Below are 19,570 nucleotides of genomic sequence, written 5' to 3' on the forward strand. Positions count from 1 at the left end.
TGTAAACTTGATGATAAAGCCATGCCTTCTGAAGTCGAATCCAAAGTGCGCTCTCCCAGACCTAGCAGTGGAGCTCGCAAAAAGCCAGGCTACCAAAGGTTAGCAATTTGATAAGATCAGTTTCGAATTATTCATTTATTCAATTTCAAAATATTATCATTTCAACATCTCTCTCTCTCATTATCTCTCATTATCACCTGCTCTCTCTCTCTCTCTCTCTCTCTCTCTCTCTCTCTCTCTCTCTGCTGTGGTTTGTGCCATGTGTGAGGCCATAGTTACACTGTGCAGTAGCAGAATACCACCATCTGTTGGCCTAAAACTGATATGCAGCGAAGGCCTCCGCAACAAAGGCCTCCGCAACGAAGGCCTCTGCAAAGAAGGCTTTTCCCTACTGCACTGAGTGTATCCTACCCACTGTTAACTACAGGCCAAGCAATCACATCAAGTAGGGAGTGTAGGTGCTAAGAGAGAGAGAGAGAGAGAGAGAGAGAGAGAGAGAGAGAGAGAGAGAGAGAGAGAGAGAGAGAGAGAGAGAGAGAGAGAGAGAGAGAGACTTTTGGTTCTCCAATGAATATTAAATAAGAACAAATAAAAGCGACTATGACTTTTTGAGTTATTTATCTTTTGCCAATTCAGAACAACAAAAGTCCATTCATCAAAACTTTGTTGCACCCTTATGCTACCCTAACCTTACAATGGCTCCCTTATGCTAGGTAGGCCTATATTCCCCCATACACTGTGACTTGCTTACCTCATCTGCAGGTCCAAGTATATTACATTTATTAGTGACGTTTAAAGGTCAAACCTGTGTCCAGATGATCATCAAATGCATGACATGAATTTCAATACCATTAAACTCTATGACTCTTCTTAGCTGATCCAGTGTTTTCCTCTGCCCAATAAGACTTCATGTTTTGTGTAAATGAATGTGTGCTGCTTCACGATTCTCTAAAAAAGCAACACAAGAGTTTAAATTTTTTAGAAGTTGTAGCGTGCGTGCGTGCGTGCGTGCGTGCGTGCGTGCGTGCGTGCGTGCGTGCGTGCGTGCGTGCGTGCGTGCGTGCGTGCGTGCGTGCGTGCGTGCGTGCGTGCGTGTGCCGGGCCACTGACAGCTTTGGCTGGACCCTGGACCCTGCCTTTTTCTTTTTTCTTTTCTTTCTTTTATTATTTTCCCCTCCCTGATATAACCTGTATTATAGGCCTATGTGTCTTGAATTGTCCTTGTGGGCACAATGGCCCTCATTTATCAAACTTGCGTAGAAACCATCGCAGAAATGAGCGCAGATCTCGTCGTACGACCAAGCTCACGTGAGATTTACTAAACATGTGTACCTCTCCAATCCCATCGTAAGAGCGAGCGACTGTTGATAAATCCAGCGTCTGAAAACCATCGTAATTAGAATAATCACACCTTCTCTAAAACTGCGGGAAGGAGACAACACCCCTGAGTTTGAGACATGGAGAGACGCAAACCGGCTAAGACATCCACGTTTCTGGTTGATTGACAGCTTGAAATTAGGCTTTACGTGAGGTAGACAACAAAATAACACGTGGAAATAATCAACAGCAGTAGTCGACAGTGTTTCGGTTCTCAATATGTAAGGGGTAGAGATTGATTTCCAAATACTTACAATGAATTGTTTGATTGACTACATTAGACATAATGAAGATATTTTGGTAACACTTTCTATGAAGCCCATATCTATAGAGCATTATGAGCGCATTTATAACAAATTATAATGCACATTATAATTACTTACAACGCATTACGACTACACCCATGATGTTTCATGATGTGTTATGTTAACAGTAACGAATAACCATGAATCTAGCTTATAATGCTTTATAAATCCAAGGGTGTTATGAGTGCTCGTGACTGGATATAAACTACAGGCGGCCTGATGGGGCTTATAGTACATTACGATGCATTAATGTGTATTATACAGTGCATTATAGATGCATTCATATGAACTTCACTTTACTTAGAGCACACATTGACCACTTATGATCTTACATGAAGCATTATAGCATCTTATGAGCCCTTATGACAGTTTATCATCCAGGTCTGTGCATAGAGGGGTATAGGTGCTCATAATATACTATAAGCCCCATGAGGCAGCCTATAGTTTATAGCCAGTCGTGAGCACTCATGACATCCTTGGATTTATAATGCATTATAAGCTAGATTCACGGTTATTCATAACTGTTAGTATAAAGCATCATGAAGCAGTATGGCTGTAGTCATAATATGTTATAAGTAATTATAATGGGCATTATAATTTGTTATGAATGCGCTTATAATGTGGGCCTTAAGTAAAGTGTTACCGATATTTTTTATATCTATAAATAATTTATTATATTATATTATATAAATATTTGTTAAATATGATGATAAACCTTATTATAAACGAGGTCAAGAAAAGGTTCCTGCGTGAAACTGGCAAACAAACAGTGCCCAAACCATTGTTGGGGAAGGAGAGTTTTACATGTCCAGTGCGCTGTCCTTCTCGCGCTCACATGCGCCCTGCCTCTCTCCTGCGCTCCAGTCCTTCGAGGATAGCCCTTTTGCCACCTAAATGGACGACTATAAAGTGTTATCGGACACACACGTGTCAGGTGTGTATTCGGATAGTCGTGCGTAATCACAAATTAGAAGTCTCTTGCAGTTGTTGACCTATGCCAAATTAACGCAGCGCTCCCAGGAAGGGTGCACCAATTCGGCTTATTGCCAAAATAAACAACATAAAAAGATTTTGAAATCATGTAGGTCACATATTTATGATAATGAGTTGTTGCGCTACAACTTCTGCTTACGATGAGATTTGATAAATGCCAACTGGTCGTAGAAAAAGAACGTACGCACAACGTACGTACGATTCTCGTCGTACGCTGCTTTGATAAATGAGAGCCAATGTGTATTGATGTAAGCTACTTGACACCTGAATACCCCACCCCCCCCCCCCAACTTTAATTAACCACAACCAGTGGAAAACGTGGTACAGTACACACCATACCTTTTCGGGATGGTGGCCCCTAACCCCCTGCCCCTTCAGGCACCACTCAAGGGTGCATTTCTTGACAGTGTTGTTGCTTACTAAATTAGTTACTTACTAGGGTTGCAATGCAGTTCCCCATTGCAAACTGAAGTTGTTAACTGGTTAATGTTTTCGAGAAACAGGGTCCTGGGCCCCAGTCTGCATCTTTGATCTGGCCAGGGGTGCATTTCTGGAAAGCGTAGTTCCCAACTGTGTTAGCTACTTTGTTGGTTGCAATGCAAGTTCCCATTGGTAACTACTGAAGTTGTTAACTGCTAACAAATACGCTTTTCAGAAATGCACCCCTGAATTTGAGGCCAGAGCGCAGCGGGGAAAACAGCAAGTTTTAAATGATGCAGTGAATGACAGCTATTAGCAGAGCGATTGCAACACTTATTTATCATTGTTATCATGCATCCAAAATTTACACACAGATGATATACTTTTGATTTTATCAATGGAAAACGAATGCGGAAGTGTGTTTTAATTTTTTAATTCTTCATAGCATTTTTCCATAGTGATTTAACCTCATTCCAAATGTGTAAATAGTATGGAGAAATCACTATGGATAAACATTAAAGTTCAGCAGGGGCTTACCTCCACATTCCTTTTTCGTCAATAAAGCATCTCATCGTGGGGACGTGTCTTTGAGAGGTATCATAATAACGGTAGGCCTATATCACTTATGCTATCTCTCTTTTAACAGCAGCCATTCACTGCCTTGTTTTCCTCTCCGCATACTCCACCATGTCTTTTTGCATGGGCGAACGTGATGTGCCAATTGGACTTCTTGCCCACTGAGCCTGCCCCTGGGACTGCCTTTGTTAACATACTGGTAATACAAGGAAAAAAAGAGGTATCGTACACCAATAAAGTCTTTCTTGTGGTGCTGGCTTCCTGTGCATACAAATGTTCAAGAAAATGAAAAGAATGCTGCACACTCTGCTCCATGTTTTATTGGTGAAGTGACGTTTCGGCCGTCTGGCCTTCTTCAAACTTACAAAACAACCACATACACAGTGCCTTTATATCAACCCCAATTAGTGAGAACCTGGTCCCCCTAGAGCATAGAGCTCCCCCATTAGTTGGTCACCTTAAATGCTTCTGAGCACAAGGCTCACTCATTAGCAAATCAGTCTTAATTAGATGTCAACATAATACAAGAACCCAACAAAACTGTTACTTGTATTACTAAATTTACACCAAAGCAATTCCATATAGGCTACATATACTACTGTATCTTCATAGTCGACATGCTATAAACAGACAACAAATTGGCTGCAATGGAAATCACCAATACAGGAAGCTTAAGTAGGCCTTTGTGATGACAAAGTTGTTAATTTTCTGTTGCCATTTCCTGTATAGCGTATGACAGTATATAGGCCTAGGTATTTATTAACCCTTGTGTTGTGTTCGTAAGCTGCATATACCTGTGGTGTTCGGGTCATTTTTGACCCGTGATAACAAAACTCAGCCATAAAATACCCCAAAACACTAGTTATCATCAAATATTGTTTTTCATCTCATGGCTAACTTGGTATGTATTCATATCCATGGAAATATTACTTTATGTATTCATCTTTTTGACTTTACTGGTCTTTTATCTTACATTATGCAAATCGTTTTTGATGACCAAAACTATCACAATCGGCATAAATTCACTATTAATACCTCCTAAAGTGATACAATTAGTGATTATGTTGTCCATGTATTACAGCTGATATGAGAGTACAACAACCCCCAAATTTATTTTATTGGTTTTTCTCTAATATTGAAAAATATCATCAATAGTGGCATTTGTGGTGTTGAGGTCCAAACCAACCCAAAGAGATTTATAGCAGGATAAAGACCAAATGTCAACTAAATTAGTTTTTCAGTGCATAAAATCAATGTTTTAATAGGTTGACTTGGTGTTTTTCAATATTTATATGATTTTAGTGTGGTAAATATACAAAATAACAATTCTGTCCGAGTCACAGCTATTCCACCAATCTAATGCAAAGATATTGGAAATGAACACATCAATTAACATGAAAAAAGTCACACTATTCATCTGAATCCCCTATGCCATGAACATGGACCATTATGTCATTGCCACATCAACTTTATGGAAAGTATAAGACCAGTTCTACATGTTTGGGTGCCATTATGAATTTTTGATACGTTTTTTGGAAAAAATAATGTGCAAAAATGTATTTTGCAAACAAATGTGCAAAAAATCTCATTATATAATGCGGAAATGGATTCCCTGTCCATGAAAACATATGAGTAGACACCAGAAATACATCTGTACTCCTTTCACAACAGGAGATATGACTTATTGTAGTGTATGGGACTGTCCGGCGGCCATATTGGATTTGGAATATGAAAAAGCTGGCAAAAAAAATTTCAAGCAAGAAATATATTGTCCTCACCATAAATCACCAAACTAAAGACAAGGGGCAACCAACAGCTTTTCAGAAATGCATACAACAGCCAAAAATCTATGCCGGGTCAATTTTGACCCTGAACACCACAGATGTAACTTTTTTTTTTTTGGACCTTTAAAATTTACTAAAATGATAAGACATATTTTTTGTGTGTTGCAATGATTGTGACTGAGGATTAGATGAAGCCTTATTCCAAGAAAATAAAGGAAAGTGTGTTTTTTTCACACTAAAACTTGAAAACGGGTCAAAAATGACCCGAACACAACATAATTAATGCATTTATTTCTATTAATAGTCTCTATTAGTAATCTCTAGCTTTCTATAGGTAGAACTTTACAGACCAGCAAAGACAGTAAAGGGTCTGCAATCAGTCTCAGACTCATGATGCAGAGACACATTGTACTTACGTGAAAGCATAGATCATGTTCAATTACAAATCCATTACATGTAATATCTAAAAACATATATGGCCCATAAAGAAAAATCAACGTAAATAAAGCAACAGCTGTCACATACAAAGCTGGATTCATTCCTGTGTAGGCGATTGCGCGATATGCCTTACATGCCAACACACACAGGGCAACTACGACAATACAAACACATGCAAAAGGAAACACAAAGGACATTGACTCCATATTGAACACCAAGATCACACCGAATATCCACACAATAAGGGAGATGACGATGGATAGGACTTGACTGGACAAATACAAGTCCACTTGACTAAGACAGATGGGCGGTCTGAGTGTAAGGATCCCCTCTAGTGCCACCAGCTGGTGGAAACAAAAGCCACAGAGTCTTATGGCACCCCATACAGGTGTACAAGTTGATGATGGAGGATACGTGTCCGAGAGGAAGCAAGTCAAGAAGTAAGGACATAGTAGGACCTCCAGGGTATCGCTCAGGAGCAGTGAGACCATGAAGGCTGAGGCTCTGCCACCTGTACCTCGCAGCTGACGTAGCCATCGAGTGGCCCAGATCAGAGCAGGCAGGCAAGCAGAAATACAGACGATTTCGAAAAGTGACATTCGGATTCCTGCAAGTTGATAAACTGTTCCATTAATTTTATAAAGCGCTATATTCTTTTCATAGCTATTTAGGCGAGTACATTTAGGGTTTAACCCCAAAAAAATTGATACAAAAGGTTTTTTTATGGATTCTATTACTATTGGACCTGCTAAATGACATACTAAAAATCTAGTAAAATCTGACTTTGGGAAATTAGTTTTTTCAACATGGCTGCCATAGGCTTATTATAAGAGTCAAGAGACACTCCAGGTGAATAGGCCAAAAAATTTAGCTTGCCGATATCACCATGAAACTTTATCCGGTGATTACTCACATATTTGTGAGAAAAAAATGTATTGCAAGATTTCTGAAATGTTATGTTTTAATATGGTAATTGGACTATATCTAATTAAATAGGCATTACATTTCAAAATGCAAAACCTCAAAATCTGAAAAAGCCAAGCTCAAAATTACTCTTTTATTTTGTTTCTAGTAAGCCAGAAGATATCTTCAGAAGAGATTATGGACATCTCTTTTTGTTTTGTAGTAAATCTAAAAATCTTTGTGCAGACACACCAGCTAGCATTTTTTTTTCAAAACATGATTATTTAACATCTCTCTTAGATAAATAATTGAGTTTTGTGTTTCTCAAGTTCTTCCAGACATTCTTTGAGTCTGGTGGTATCATTCTTAGCATGTATCAAGGGCAAGGTCAGCTGTCCTCAAATCATAGCCTCTCCACAGAGGTATCCTAAGGGCTGGTGCTGGGACTCCTATTTGCCATGTACACCACATCACTGGGCCATGTTATCTGTTCTCACAGCTTCCCATACTACTGTTACACCGATGAAGCATAGTTACTTTGTGCCAGATGACTCCACGGTCACACACATTTCCGCTTGCCTCTCTGAACTATCCACAAGTATGAAGGAATGCAAGCTTCAGTTGAGCCTCGCCCAAATGCACTGCTGGTGATCCCAGCCAAAGATTTACGTTGCCATGATATCGAGCTCAATATGGATTCTGCTACTGTTAAGGCCACAAAAAATCTAGGTGTCATTGTTGATGACCATCTATCATTCTCTGACCACATAGCCTCAGTTTCCCAGTCATGTCCTCTTTTTCATGCCCTAATTGAATACAAGGCCCTGACCCTTGCCTATGAAGCTACAACAGGCCCTACTCTGGCTTACCAGAAAGCTATGCTAAAGCCCTATGTCCTTTCAGGACATTGTCTGTCTCCAGTACCAACCGTTTCACCTTGCCCTCTACTTACACATGTAGTGGCTCCTGTCTATTCAGTTCAGCTGCTGAAAGACCCAAAATACCTAGTGACACCATGATTCATCACTGATGATGTGCCCTGACAAACAGCACATGGATATTATCATAGCAGTAGTGTCTTTATCCACCCAAACAGCACTCCAAACAAACAGATCCTGAAAACATGTTAGTTCATGCCAATGTAATTATCATGTAGTAACCTTTATTTTAAAACACTTTGATCATGAAAATGACACCTTTCCTGAAGTCAGATTTTCCTAGATTTTTAGTATGTTATTAAGGACACTTAGAGGTAACAAAATCAGTTGAAAAACCTTTTGTATCAATTTTTTTGGGGTTAGGCCTTTTTTTTGCATAGATGTACTCGCCTAATTATACTCATCATTATAAGGGATGGTGGATGCCTCAGGGGTTGTCATGGCTATTTCTTTGCTCTGCCAAAGAAAAAAAAAAAAACGTTTATTTGTGTGAACAATTGAGAGAAACTTGTGATAAACAAATCAGAGCATGCTAATGAGAATAAGCGAGACCGGCTTTGAGGTGGAAAATGACTAAAACTAGAAATGCACTCAGAGGGTGAATCCCATTACACCCCTTAGCCCTATGCCGATCCCCTTAGCCTCCGTTTTGCGCGTCCACATGTAGGCGTAGTGGCATCCCGATTCATGTTCAGACAGATGGGTAGGGGTTCGGCGAAGGGCTTTCCACCCCTCCGCGCGGAGATTTTCCGACAGCAGACTCCGTGGACGGAGGGCTTCGACAGGTTTCCCTGAATGCATTGCGAATTCATTTAAAAATTGGCGGCAAGCCGCGGCACCCACAACAGCACACAAGTTTAAGTATTTTCGCCGCAATTGACGGTTTTAAAGTGGTAATAATTATTCCATTGCACTAAGTTTAACATTGTCCTAATGTGTGATGGCCCTTTTCTCCGTGAAACGCACATGAAAAAAAACGCTATTAACGTCAACCTAATGCATGGAATTAGTGACAGCTGTGAGTGTCATTCCGTGATTGTTGAAGGGGCATCCCAATCCATAGGGGTTGCATTTCAAGCCCTACACCTTGCGGCTTTGTTTGAAAGCACGAGGGGCAAGAGGAAGGCAAAGGGGTAGGGGTGGAGATTAGTAATGGGAAAGGCCCTTCGACAGGTTTCCCTGAATGCATTGCGAATTCATTTAAAAATGGGCGGCAAGCCGCGGCACCCACAACAGCACACAAGTTTAAGTATTTTCGCCGCAATTGACGGTTTTAAAGTGGTAATAATTATTCCATTGCACTAAGTTTAACATTGTCCTAATGTGTGATGGCTCTTTTCTCCGTGAAACGCACATGAAAAAAAACGCTATTAACGTCAACCTAATGCATGGAATTAGTGACAGCTGTGAGTGTCATTCCGTGATTGTTGAAGGGGCATCCCAATCCATAGGAGTTGCATTTCAAGCCCTACACCTTGCGGCTTTGTTTGAAAGCACGAGGGGCAAGAGGAAGGCAAAGGGGTAGGGGTGGAGATTAGTAATGGGAAAGGCCCAGAGAGTGCAGACCTCTGCCAAGGAAGCTGTTTGATAGAACATTTGACTATGGTACACCCTAAATTTAATCACTTGTTCCTTTTGTCATTTCCAACAACTCCAGACAGACAAACCATTGCAACCAAAAACATAACCTCCTTGGCGGAGGTAATAATATATTTACACAGCACCCGTGAACCAATGTCTTTACTAAAATACATTTTAAACAGAAAGAAAAAGAAAAAAAGTACTAAAATAATTAAAACTGGGTTGGATTCTTAAATTCTGTATGTTAATATATGAGTCTGTTTAGAGCACTGTTAGGTTTTCTACAAGATAAGTGTTTAGTTGTAGTAAAGAGAGCTTTTTTGTCTAATAATTAGTAAACCTACCTTGGTTGTAGGAGCTTTGGTTTAGTATAATGCCAGCTCACATGAGAACGCTGCCTCATATGAGAGCCTTGAAAATGACAGTGTTCTCCTGTCTGGCCATCTACTGTACATACACATCAGTGTGCCAGATAAGGCCCACCCTCTTACACTGGGGTCATGCCCACCAACCACCAAACATGGCAGACATGCCCACCAACCCACACCTGCAGGTGGCCCAATATTTGAAGAGGCCCTAATACTACAATCAAGGTCTACTGTATGGTAGTTTTCCTTTTCAATGTGTTCCTGAGTTCTACCAGACCAATGTAGAATAGAATAGATAAATAGAATATAATACAGTAGAGATATTTTATTGATCCCAATGGAAATTCAGGTGCTAGAGCATAGATATAATAGGCACATTTTTGCATTCTGCATACATACTGTGAAAATAAAATAAAAGTCAGCTCTGCATTGAGATTTGGACCACTGAACACTTTTGCATCGAAATTGCTCATGTGTACAGTACATGAATTCCGTGTGCAATGTTGCAAGCTGTTGTAGGGTGCATGCTTGTTTGCCCTAGTTACTCATGCAGAGCTCAGAAACCACAAACCAAGTTCAGCACAGCATGACAGAAACGGAGAGGTTTGCATCACCCAAGTTTCCAGTGAAACTAGGCAAACTCAACCTGCGGTGCAAAATAGTTTTGTCTGGTCAGTTGGTCTAGCATCACACCGTAGGGTGACAATCTGTGCTTTGCCATGAACTCTGTTCTCCAATCACATAACTCCACCAGTGTAGTGAGTTTGTGGAGGGAATATTTGGACTCTTTCCATTTTCCTTTTCAATGTGTTCCTGAGTTCTACCAGACCAATGTAGAATAGAATAGATAAATAGAATACAATACAGTAGAGATATTTTATTGATCCCAATGGAAATTCAGGTGCTAGAGCATAGATATAATAGGCACATTTTTGCATTCTGCATACATACTGTCAAAATAAAATAAAGTCAGCTGTGCATTGAGATTTAGACCACTGAACACTTTTGCATCGAAATTACTCATGTGTACAGTACATGAGTTCCGTGTGCAATGTTGCAAGCTGTTGTAGGGTGCATGCTTGTTTGCCCTAGTTACTCATGCAGAGCTCAGAAACCACAAACCAAGTTCAGCACCGCATGACAGAAACGGAGAGGTTTGCATCACCCAAGTCTCCAGTGAAACTAGGCAAACTCAACCTGCGGTGCAAAATAGTTTTGTCTGGTCAGTTGGTCTAGCATCACACCGTAGGGTAACAATCTGTGCTTTGCCATGAACTCTGTTCTCCAATCACATAACTCCACCAGTGTAGTGAGTTTGTGGAGGGTATATTTGGACTCTTTCCATTATCTTAACTCCCATCCTACCTTGTGCTTGTGGTCTAGTGATGACAGAAGTTTAACTCAGTATATCGCAAAAATGCATTTCAAAGGTTTCTCATTTGCAATCAGGATGTCGAATTGGGAAAAGACCCACAGAAGTTGTTGTGGCTAGGCTGACAGCGGGGAAACTTTGCTCCAAGGAGGCGAGGTGTAAGCAAAGTGTGAGGTCTGAGTCGTCTGCAGGACTTAAGTAGGGTGAACATGTAAGAGTTGGGGTGTGAGACATCCTGCATAATCTTCCTAGCCCTGGCTCCCACGACTCTTGGGCCTTTACACTAAGAGAGTGGGAGCCAGGGCTAGGAAGATTATGCAGGATGTCTCACACCCCAACTCTTACATGTTCACCCTACTTAAGTCCTGCAGACGACTCAGAACCATTCAGGCCAGAACAGAAAGATTGAGGAAAAGTTTTTACCCCCAGGCAGTGCGACTGCTGAACAGAGACTTTTTTAAATAATAATTTTCTTTGTTTTTTTTTTCTTTAACTTATTTCTCACCTTTTATTTTCTTTTTTACTTTACTTCTTTAATCTTTAATTTTTATTTTTTAAGATGCAGAGCTGATGACCCCATCATCATTTCACTACAATTACCATGTATGTGACAAATAAAAGTACTTGAACTTGAGGTCACAAGCACAGGTTGAGGATGGGAGTTAGGATAATGGAAGGAACCCTTTGTGCATTGGAATGTAGACAGTGGTTAGGGCTGGCTTAGCATGGTGACGGTCCCATAAGCAGGGTGATGGCAGCGCTGTGCTGTGTTATTACCTGCCACAATTTGAATGGCAACTGTTGGTTCCACAAATTTGCCAATGGTACAATACCAGGCTATATTTTTTATGCTGCTGTATATACTGGCCTGCCATGCTACGTTATTAGCGCAACAGAAGACACAACAAATCCTTATAACTTTTATTCCTAAATTTACTTCAGTGCATTTACATAACTGTCAACATTTTCTTTACAGTGGGGAAACTTTTAATGTCTCCACGGAGGAAGGGTGAGACCAACACAAGAGGCCACAAGCAAAAGAATAAGACGGGAGGTACTAGTTTGATTCTGACCCAGTGAGTTCCACTGACCATGATCAAAACAAGCTAATATTCAAGTGATGATGATATATTCATTGTAAGAAGATCACATACACATGGAGGTTGCTATAGGGAGTATGATATTGATTAAAATGGTAAAGTTATTATTAACATAAAGGTTGATATCAGGAAATAATGAAGATACTGGCAGGCCTACATTAGAAATATATTTGGGAAATAATAAAGATATTTCGGTGAAAGGATGATCTACATTCCTGTCACTAAAATTACATCCTGTTGTCATCTCTCTAGACCAGGCGTCACCAACGTGGTGCCCGCGGGCGCCAGGTAGCCCTCCAGGAGCTTCTGAGGTGCCCACCAAGCATGTTAATAAACAGTCACGACTACAAGATTTTAGTCAGAGTTAATGCTTTTCTTAATGTAAATATGAGATTATTTCTTCATAGCCTATAAATAATATTTCCTTATAATGTATAAGCAAATTATCATTCAATCTAGTGTGATTTGGGAATGATATCAAGACATCAATAGAAGATTTTGAACAAAAGTAGCCCTCGGGTAGCTCTCAGTAGCCCTCGTATGGCCCCTGGTAGCCCTCTGACCCAGAAAGGTTGGGGACCGCTGCTCTAGACCATTGACAGTTTATATATAAGCTCTAGACCCAGCAGTGACCACTTAGTTGTTGGCCTACACTATTCAGTACTGCTGCATCTGGGGAGGCAATTTGCTAAATAATGAATAAAGAAGTGCACCATTTATAATCAGCCATAAATGGGCAATTCCCCAATTTGTACATATGACCTCAAGCTCATGCAATGTACCATTTCATGGCAGGCTAGATAGCTGAATAATAGGCCAGTCAATCTAGCTAAAAAAAGGCCCAAACCCAGGACGAATTGCACTAGTAATGGTTCCTACTTTTAAATGATCCTTAAACCCCCTTGTATCACATATTAAAAATCTGCAGCTTTATATTTAGTGGAACATACTTTTTTTCGAGGTCAAAGTTGGCAGATTTCCTATTCATTTCTCCATAGGGAGAGAATAGGAAATAAAAGGTGAATAGGGTACATTTTTAAACTATGGCATATTCAACTTTCACAGATGGTAACTCACATTCAGGCAAACAATTTTTGTATCACAAGTTTTCTGAAATATGATGATGAAATATACAAATGAGGTCATATGTACTGAAATATGTGATAAAATCTGTGGTAACAGACCAAGCATAAAACAAATAGCAATAGTAATGGTTCATACATTACATTGATCCTTCAACCCCTGTGCATCATATATTAAAAATATACTTTCATCAATTCAGTGGAACATACCTTTCCCAAGGTCAAAAGTATCCAATTTTACCCACTGAATGGCAAAATGCATTGGAAATCTGCTATGTCTGACCTTCAAAAAAGTATGTTCCACTAACGTGATGAAGGTAGATTTTTCATATGCGATGTAGGGTGGATTAAGTATCAATAAAAAGTGTAAATCATTACTTTTGCAATTTGTTTTATGTTTTGCCCGTTGTTACATAATTTATAACATATTTAGGCCTAAGTAGATGTGATCTCATTTGCATAATAAATCATCACATTTCAGACAACTTGCAATACAAACAATCTTTGTCTTTGCTTGAGTAAATTATTGTGAAAGTTTCAAATTGATATCTTATTCTACTCTATTACCATTTTGAGAATAACTTGTGTGTATATTAAAATATTGTTCAATATGTTACTATTCAACAGGGGTGTACTCATTATTGCTGTGCACTGTGTATGGAGGACATTGGAGTGTCACCAACCCAGCTGTTGATGGGTAGACGTGTGAGAACCAGACTTCCAACAACACCACAAATGTTGAAACCACAAACTGTCTCCAATACAGTGCAACAAACACTTGAAAACGACAACAGAAACAGAAAGAATACTTTAATCAAGGAAAAAGAGCACTTACAAATCTTCAGATTGGAGAATATGTCTGGATTTGGCAACAGGGCATATGGAATCCAACCCAAGTAACAGGACTTTCTGAACAACCAAGCTCATATGTCGTTCAGACACCTGACGGCCAGGGGTAGAGACGGATCAAAGAGTGAGTTAAAGTCCGCACATCCAAACGTTTGACCTGGGAGCAGGACAAGCAAATGATCAGATAAAAAAGAGGAAAAAATCTGCTTCAACCAGGGTTTATATTCTCCCACTTGTTTTTATTTTATTTTTCCGTGACATTCCGGGTAATCACCCTTCTTCAGACATGAAAAGACATACAAAACATACCCCATATATACAATTTCCTAGTGACCACATGACCCCCACAGCAGGTGTAAACAGTTGTTCTCAATAATCAGGCTCACAACTAAGACCATAGTGATTAGTTACCAAGCTGATGACGTTAAGTACAAACAACATTGAGAGTGACCCCACCCCATATATACAAGTCACACTGTACATGCAGGACTGCCCCCAGACAAAGCAAGCAATAGAAATAAAATCAGGAAACAAAACAAGAGACAACAAAAACAACAATACTGGGCATAGCCTACCCAATCCCCAGTGTGTACAAACTGGCAATAGCCACTATTGAAGTCAGATGACAGAAACAATGGGTATAAAATTGGCTTAAAAAATGTTATAACCATTCATGTGGTCACACTATATTTTCACAGGTAGCATATGCCTATAATTGTATATCCATGAAGCAAGGCATGTAGGCCTAAGGGGACTGCAGAGTTAATAGCAAAAAAGAGTGACAGAGGTCACCAAGGAGCAAGAGAGTCACAGGAGGGCTCTAGAACAGCAGGTGGACAGTTTGCAGGAGCTAGTACAGTTCACAGGAAAGGCCTCAGGTCAAAGTCTTCATTCATTCCTCTTGGAGACGATGTTCCCCGAGTCTAAATCTAATATGCTTATCTCCTCAGTAGTAAGGAATTGACTTCATTTTTATCTAGAGTAGTTCAGAGAGAACTACAAAACCAGTGCCCTGGTCAAAAAGGTGCAGACATGACTCCACTTCCATCAGAGGAGTAGAGCACCATATGCATTTACCATCTTCTACCGGGGTGCCATTCAGAACATTCTGGCCAGCAGCCTGTCTTATCTGGCATGGCTGCTGGTTAGCTGCAGACAAAAAGGCACTACAGAGGGTGGTGAGGACTGCAGAAAAGATAATCAGATCACCCCTACCAGGCATTCAGTACCTGTAGCCTACACCTCACACTGTTTCAAGAGGGCAAAAAACATTATCAAATGTCCCACACACCCAGCACACAAACTTCTCCCTACTAGCATCATGGAAGAGCTGCTACAAAAGCAGACTGGTTAGCAATTTCTTTCCACAAGCCATCCAGTGTTACCAACAGGCTACCCCGGAAACTAAAAACCTCATACAGGTATAGCGATTTTAGGGAAGTTTTGGTGGATCTGGCGGGTTGTAAAAACGTGTATTTTCTGTGACAAAATCATTGATTTTCAACATAATTGTAACTAGGGTGACCAGCTTTCCGGACTTCGGCCGGACAACCCCGCCCCTTGACTTTCTAACCTAGCGTCCTCGCGCCGTAGGCCTACCCATTGCGTCGACTTGCCGACACCCCGCCTCCGTGGAGAAAACAGTGAAGTCGGCATTCTAAACTATAGGCAGGAATCAGGGAACAGCGCTGCCATCTTACCTCAGACTAACTCAGCTGCCAACAACAGTTTTACTTGTAAAACAAGATTGTTTTGGGAAGGGTTTTCGCATGTCATTACCTCACTCCGATAAAGGAGTCATCAGTAGGCTACCACTAACTTAATGTTGTATCAGAGACGGCAGGTTACGATAGACTATCCTTCCGTTATTGTCTGTAGGACTAGGCCTATTATTTCATAGGCCTAAATATTTTGTTAATGTATTTTGGGTAGTCATGCATGTGTAGGCATATAATAGCCAACAATTAATTTGATTTACTTTACTCAAAGGTAAGGAGTGTGTTTATCAGCGGTGTTTTAAAATGAGAGGCAAACCGCTTCTGTCAACCTTTTTTTTTTCATGCAGACGCATGATAACCATAGCAACAACACGAGCTCAAAATACAAACAGAGCGCCCGTGCAGAAAGATGCTTTCTTTGGCCTGTTTGTAACGTTGTGAGAGCCCTCACTGTAAAGGCATTTAGTGGACAAACTTAGTTGCACTATGCGTTGCCACCAGTGCAGGAAAAAAATAGGAAACAGACAGTAGGCCTAGACCAGGGGTGGCCAACCAGTCGGAGACCAAGAGCCAAATTTTGTAATGTGTCACAGCAAAGAGCCACATCGGCACACAAACATCACGCGGGCATATAAACATGCGCACACCCACCAACATGGGCATCACCCATCCTTCTCGCACCACAGACCAGCATACACAACAACACATGGGTATGAACATCAACCATCTCTTCCTTTCACACACAGACACACACACACACACACACACACACACACACACACACACACACACACACACACACACACACACACACACACACACACACACACACACCCACACACACACACACACACACACACACACACAAAGTGTCAGATTGATGTTACACTTCAACTTAATGGCCTGACTACAAGACAATCCTGAATATAAGATGACCCCCCCCCCCTTTTTTTTTTTACTGCTTCAATTTTTTGTGGGAAAATGTTTTTTCAAGATAAAAATGTTGTTTTACATAAGAAGACAAGGGTACACAGGTCAAAATTATTTAATAAATTCTTTCATATTTTAATAAAACACGTTTCACATCATAATTTCCATGAGCACTCTTTATAACAGAGCACGAAGTAACGCGGCCTAAAGATTCTCCGCCTCTTTTAGCTCATTCGGGGGTTAGGCGCACAGGCACCGCTTTCTTGCGCACAGATGAGATGATCAATGATCCAATTTGGATGCCTGACGACAACACCATCCGAAATTAACAAGGTGGTTCGTCAAATCGCCGTTCATTTTCCACATTAATGTTTCAGCGGGTGCTGACAGGGGGCCAGGGGAAAAGACCAAGTTTTCTTTTTGAGACTGAAATTGTTTCCCACCTGCACGCTGTCTGCCAGCGCCGCTTTGACAATGGCTGATAAACCAGGGTGGAACATTATTTTTGGCGCTATTTTGTCTATAGCCCGCGAAAATAACACGATTTTAAACCAAAAACATAATTTCACATTCGGGTCAATAGCCATGATGAACACTCCTCCTAACAGAGCGCAGAGATGGCTACGCAGGACAGAGATTCTCAGCGCATCTCTGCTCCAGACACCTTTCTCTTCATATCATTTGCACATTTATAACAGCCATATCCGAGCGATAGAATCTAATATGGACAGCACATTTTCTTGACCTTATTGAGGAGTGATGGCAAAATATTTCAGGTTAAAACATTTTTGCCGATATTTTGTTTAGTCAGCGAAAGACGCGGTCACTTTTTGAAAGCGCTATTTTTAGAACATAGGCTTAAATCGCGTCTTGTAGGCTATTTGCAGTAACAAATGTCACACATCAACGTGATCATTCAGGACACATTTAGGCAAGGCCTACTACAGTACCAAGACCACAGGGCACTTATTTGCCATAGTTCTAATCAACTTTGTGTGCGCAATTCTAATGCATATTGCCTATGGGGGAAATAAACACAAACTTGGACGTGAACGCAAGAGCCGCAAGACACCAGGCAAAGAGCCGCATGCGGCTCGAGAGCCGCGGGTTAGCCACCTATGACCTAGACAATAATACAGTTACCTTATTTAACTTTACCGTCAGTTAATGTACGTCATACAGGCTAGGGCTATGGACCGCAATTAACAGTAATTGCACAGAGATTTCCCCAACATAAGGCGACAGCAATACAGTTAATTCGCTGAGTGAAGTCTGGAGTTAAATCTGGAGTAACATGGCGGCCGCATATATCGGACCGACTGTCAAGGTGTAGTTTGCGTCAATGAGGTTGCCTCGCATCTCGAGGCCATGAGCAAAAGGCTAGGAGGAGAGGAAAGACAAAGAGAGGGACACACGGACGTCGTGAACAGGTTGTAAAAACGGACCGATGGCCACCCTAATTGTAACTCTGTGCCACCGTCAGAAGCGTTCCCCAGGGCTTTTTACTGTTTTTCTGGATACATTTGGGCAAATGATTCATGTGTGTATAGTGTGCCAGTATTTTCTTGAGTGCTCACATTTTTGTAGTTTTTCTAACCATGTGAGTTTTACCTGGAGTGATTAGAATGTGCCAACACATTGTTAGTGTATTTTTACTGTGAAGTAACTTGGCTGCCACCATAATTAACCCAATGCCTATTCTTACTCTCAGCAAAAGTTCTTAATGAAAACCAATTGACTATGGCCATATTTGGGCGTTCCTTCCTGGGAGCAGTGAGTAGGGTTAACAGACCAAATGACAAATAATCAGGGCTGTGTGTTGGGTGTTAGAGACGGCCAATCACGCACTAACCAGCGTGACACGCTCCACCTGCACTGAACAAGATAAAAAGGCCAGTCTGTGCTGAGGGGAATGGTTGCCAAATATGTGATACAGACCACAAAATTCAGCAGTAAATCTGCAAAAAACTAAATTGTTGAATAGCAAAAGATCCCACGCCAACTACAAGTTGCACAACAGCCATTGGTCCAAGCTAATTGCACTAAATTCCATACATGCTGATAATGTAGGAAAAACAAAGTCAATGCTAGTGTAATGCTGTACGTTTTTGTAAACGAAATGCAATGTATGCCTTACCTTGCTGCTGGCCTTGCTCGGTGGACTCGCACAGGTAGACTCGCTGGTCTTGTCACTCGGAGGTCTTGTCACGAGGAGGTCTTGTCACTCGGAGGTCTTGTCACTCGGAGGTCTTGTCACTCGGAGGTCTTGTCACTCGGAGGTCTTGTCACTCGGAGGTCTTGTCACTCGGAGGTCTTGTCACTCGGAGGTCTTGTCACTCGGAGGTCTTATCACTCGGAGGTCTTGCCACGAGGAGGGCAAACACGAGGGCTGACGCTTCTGCTGACGCTTCAGCGGCAACTGCTTGCTAATATAGGAACCCTCGACAACCCTGGGCACCCCCAACCTGAAAAAAGAACAAAGGGATGTGGGTCACATACCGATGACCTAATTGGCAACAGCCTTCTAACAGGCTGGTAATTACATGACTTGATAGTTAACCCTACACTCTGGGCATGCTTGAGCGAACAATCTTCAACGTATGCGTGCAAAGAGCAACAGGTGTCTGCTCCAGAGGTTCACCTCGGAACCCAGCATGCATTCCGCTGCTCACCAGAGCATGTAAAATCCAATTGTGTCCACCCAGTTTCGAACTGGGGACCTTTCGCGTGTTAGGCGAACGTGATAACCACTGCACTATGGAAACAGCCGCGAGAAGGCACAGTCCTTGGGCGCGTGGGCCACTGCAATTCTCTTATCGCCCCCGTTTAAAAACGG

The 19,570-nt window shown here is 41.2% G+C and overlaps 1 non-coding gene across 1 annotated transcript; it reads right to left on the reverse strand.

Annotated features, from left to right (window-relative positions):
• Positions 1-19,426: 19,426 nt before the first annotated feature.
• trnav-aac (transfer RNA valine (anticodon AAC)) lies at positions 19,427-19,499 on the reverse strand. The gene has a single exon. It is a non-coding gene; the product is annotated as a tRNA-Val (tRNA).
• Between the last annotated feature and the right edge of the window lie 71 nt (positions 19,500-19,570).

The sequence above is a fragment of the Engraulis encrasicolus genome, chromosome 21 (assembly GCF_034702125.1).
Source record: "Engraulis encrasicolus isolate BLACKSEA-1 chromosome 21, IST_EnEncr_1.0, whole genome shotgun sequence".
Lineage (NCBI taxonomy): Eukaryota > Metazoa > Chordata > Actinopteri > Clupeiformes > Engraulidae > Engraulis > Engraulis encrasicolus.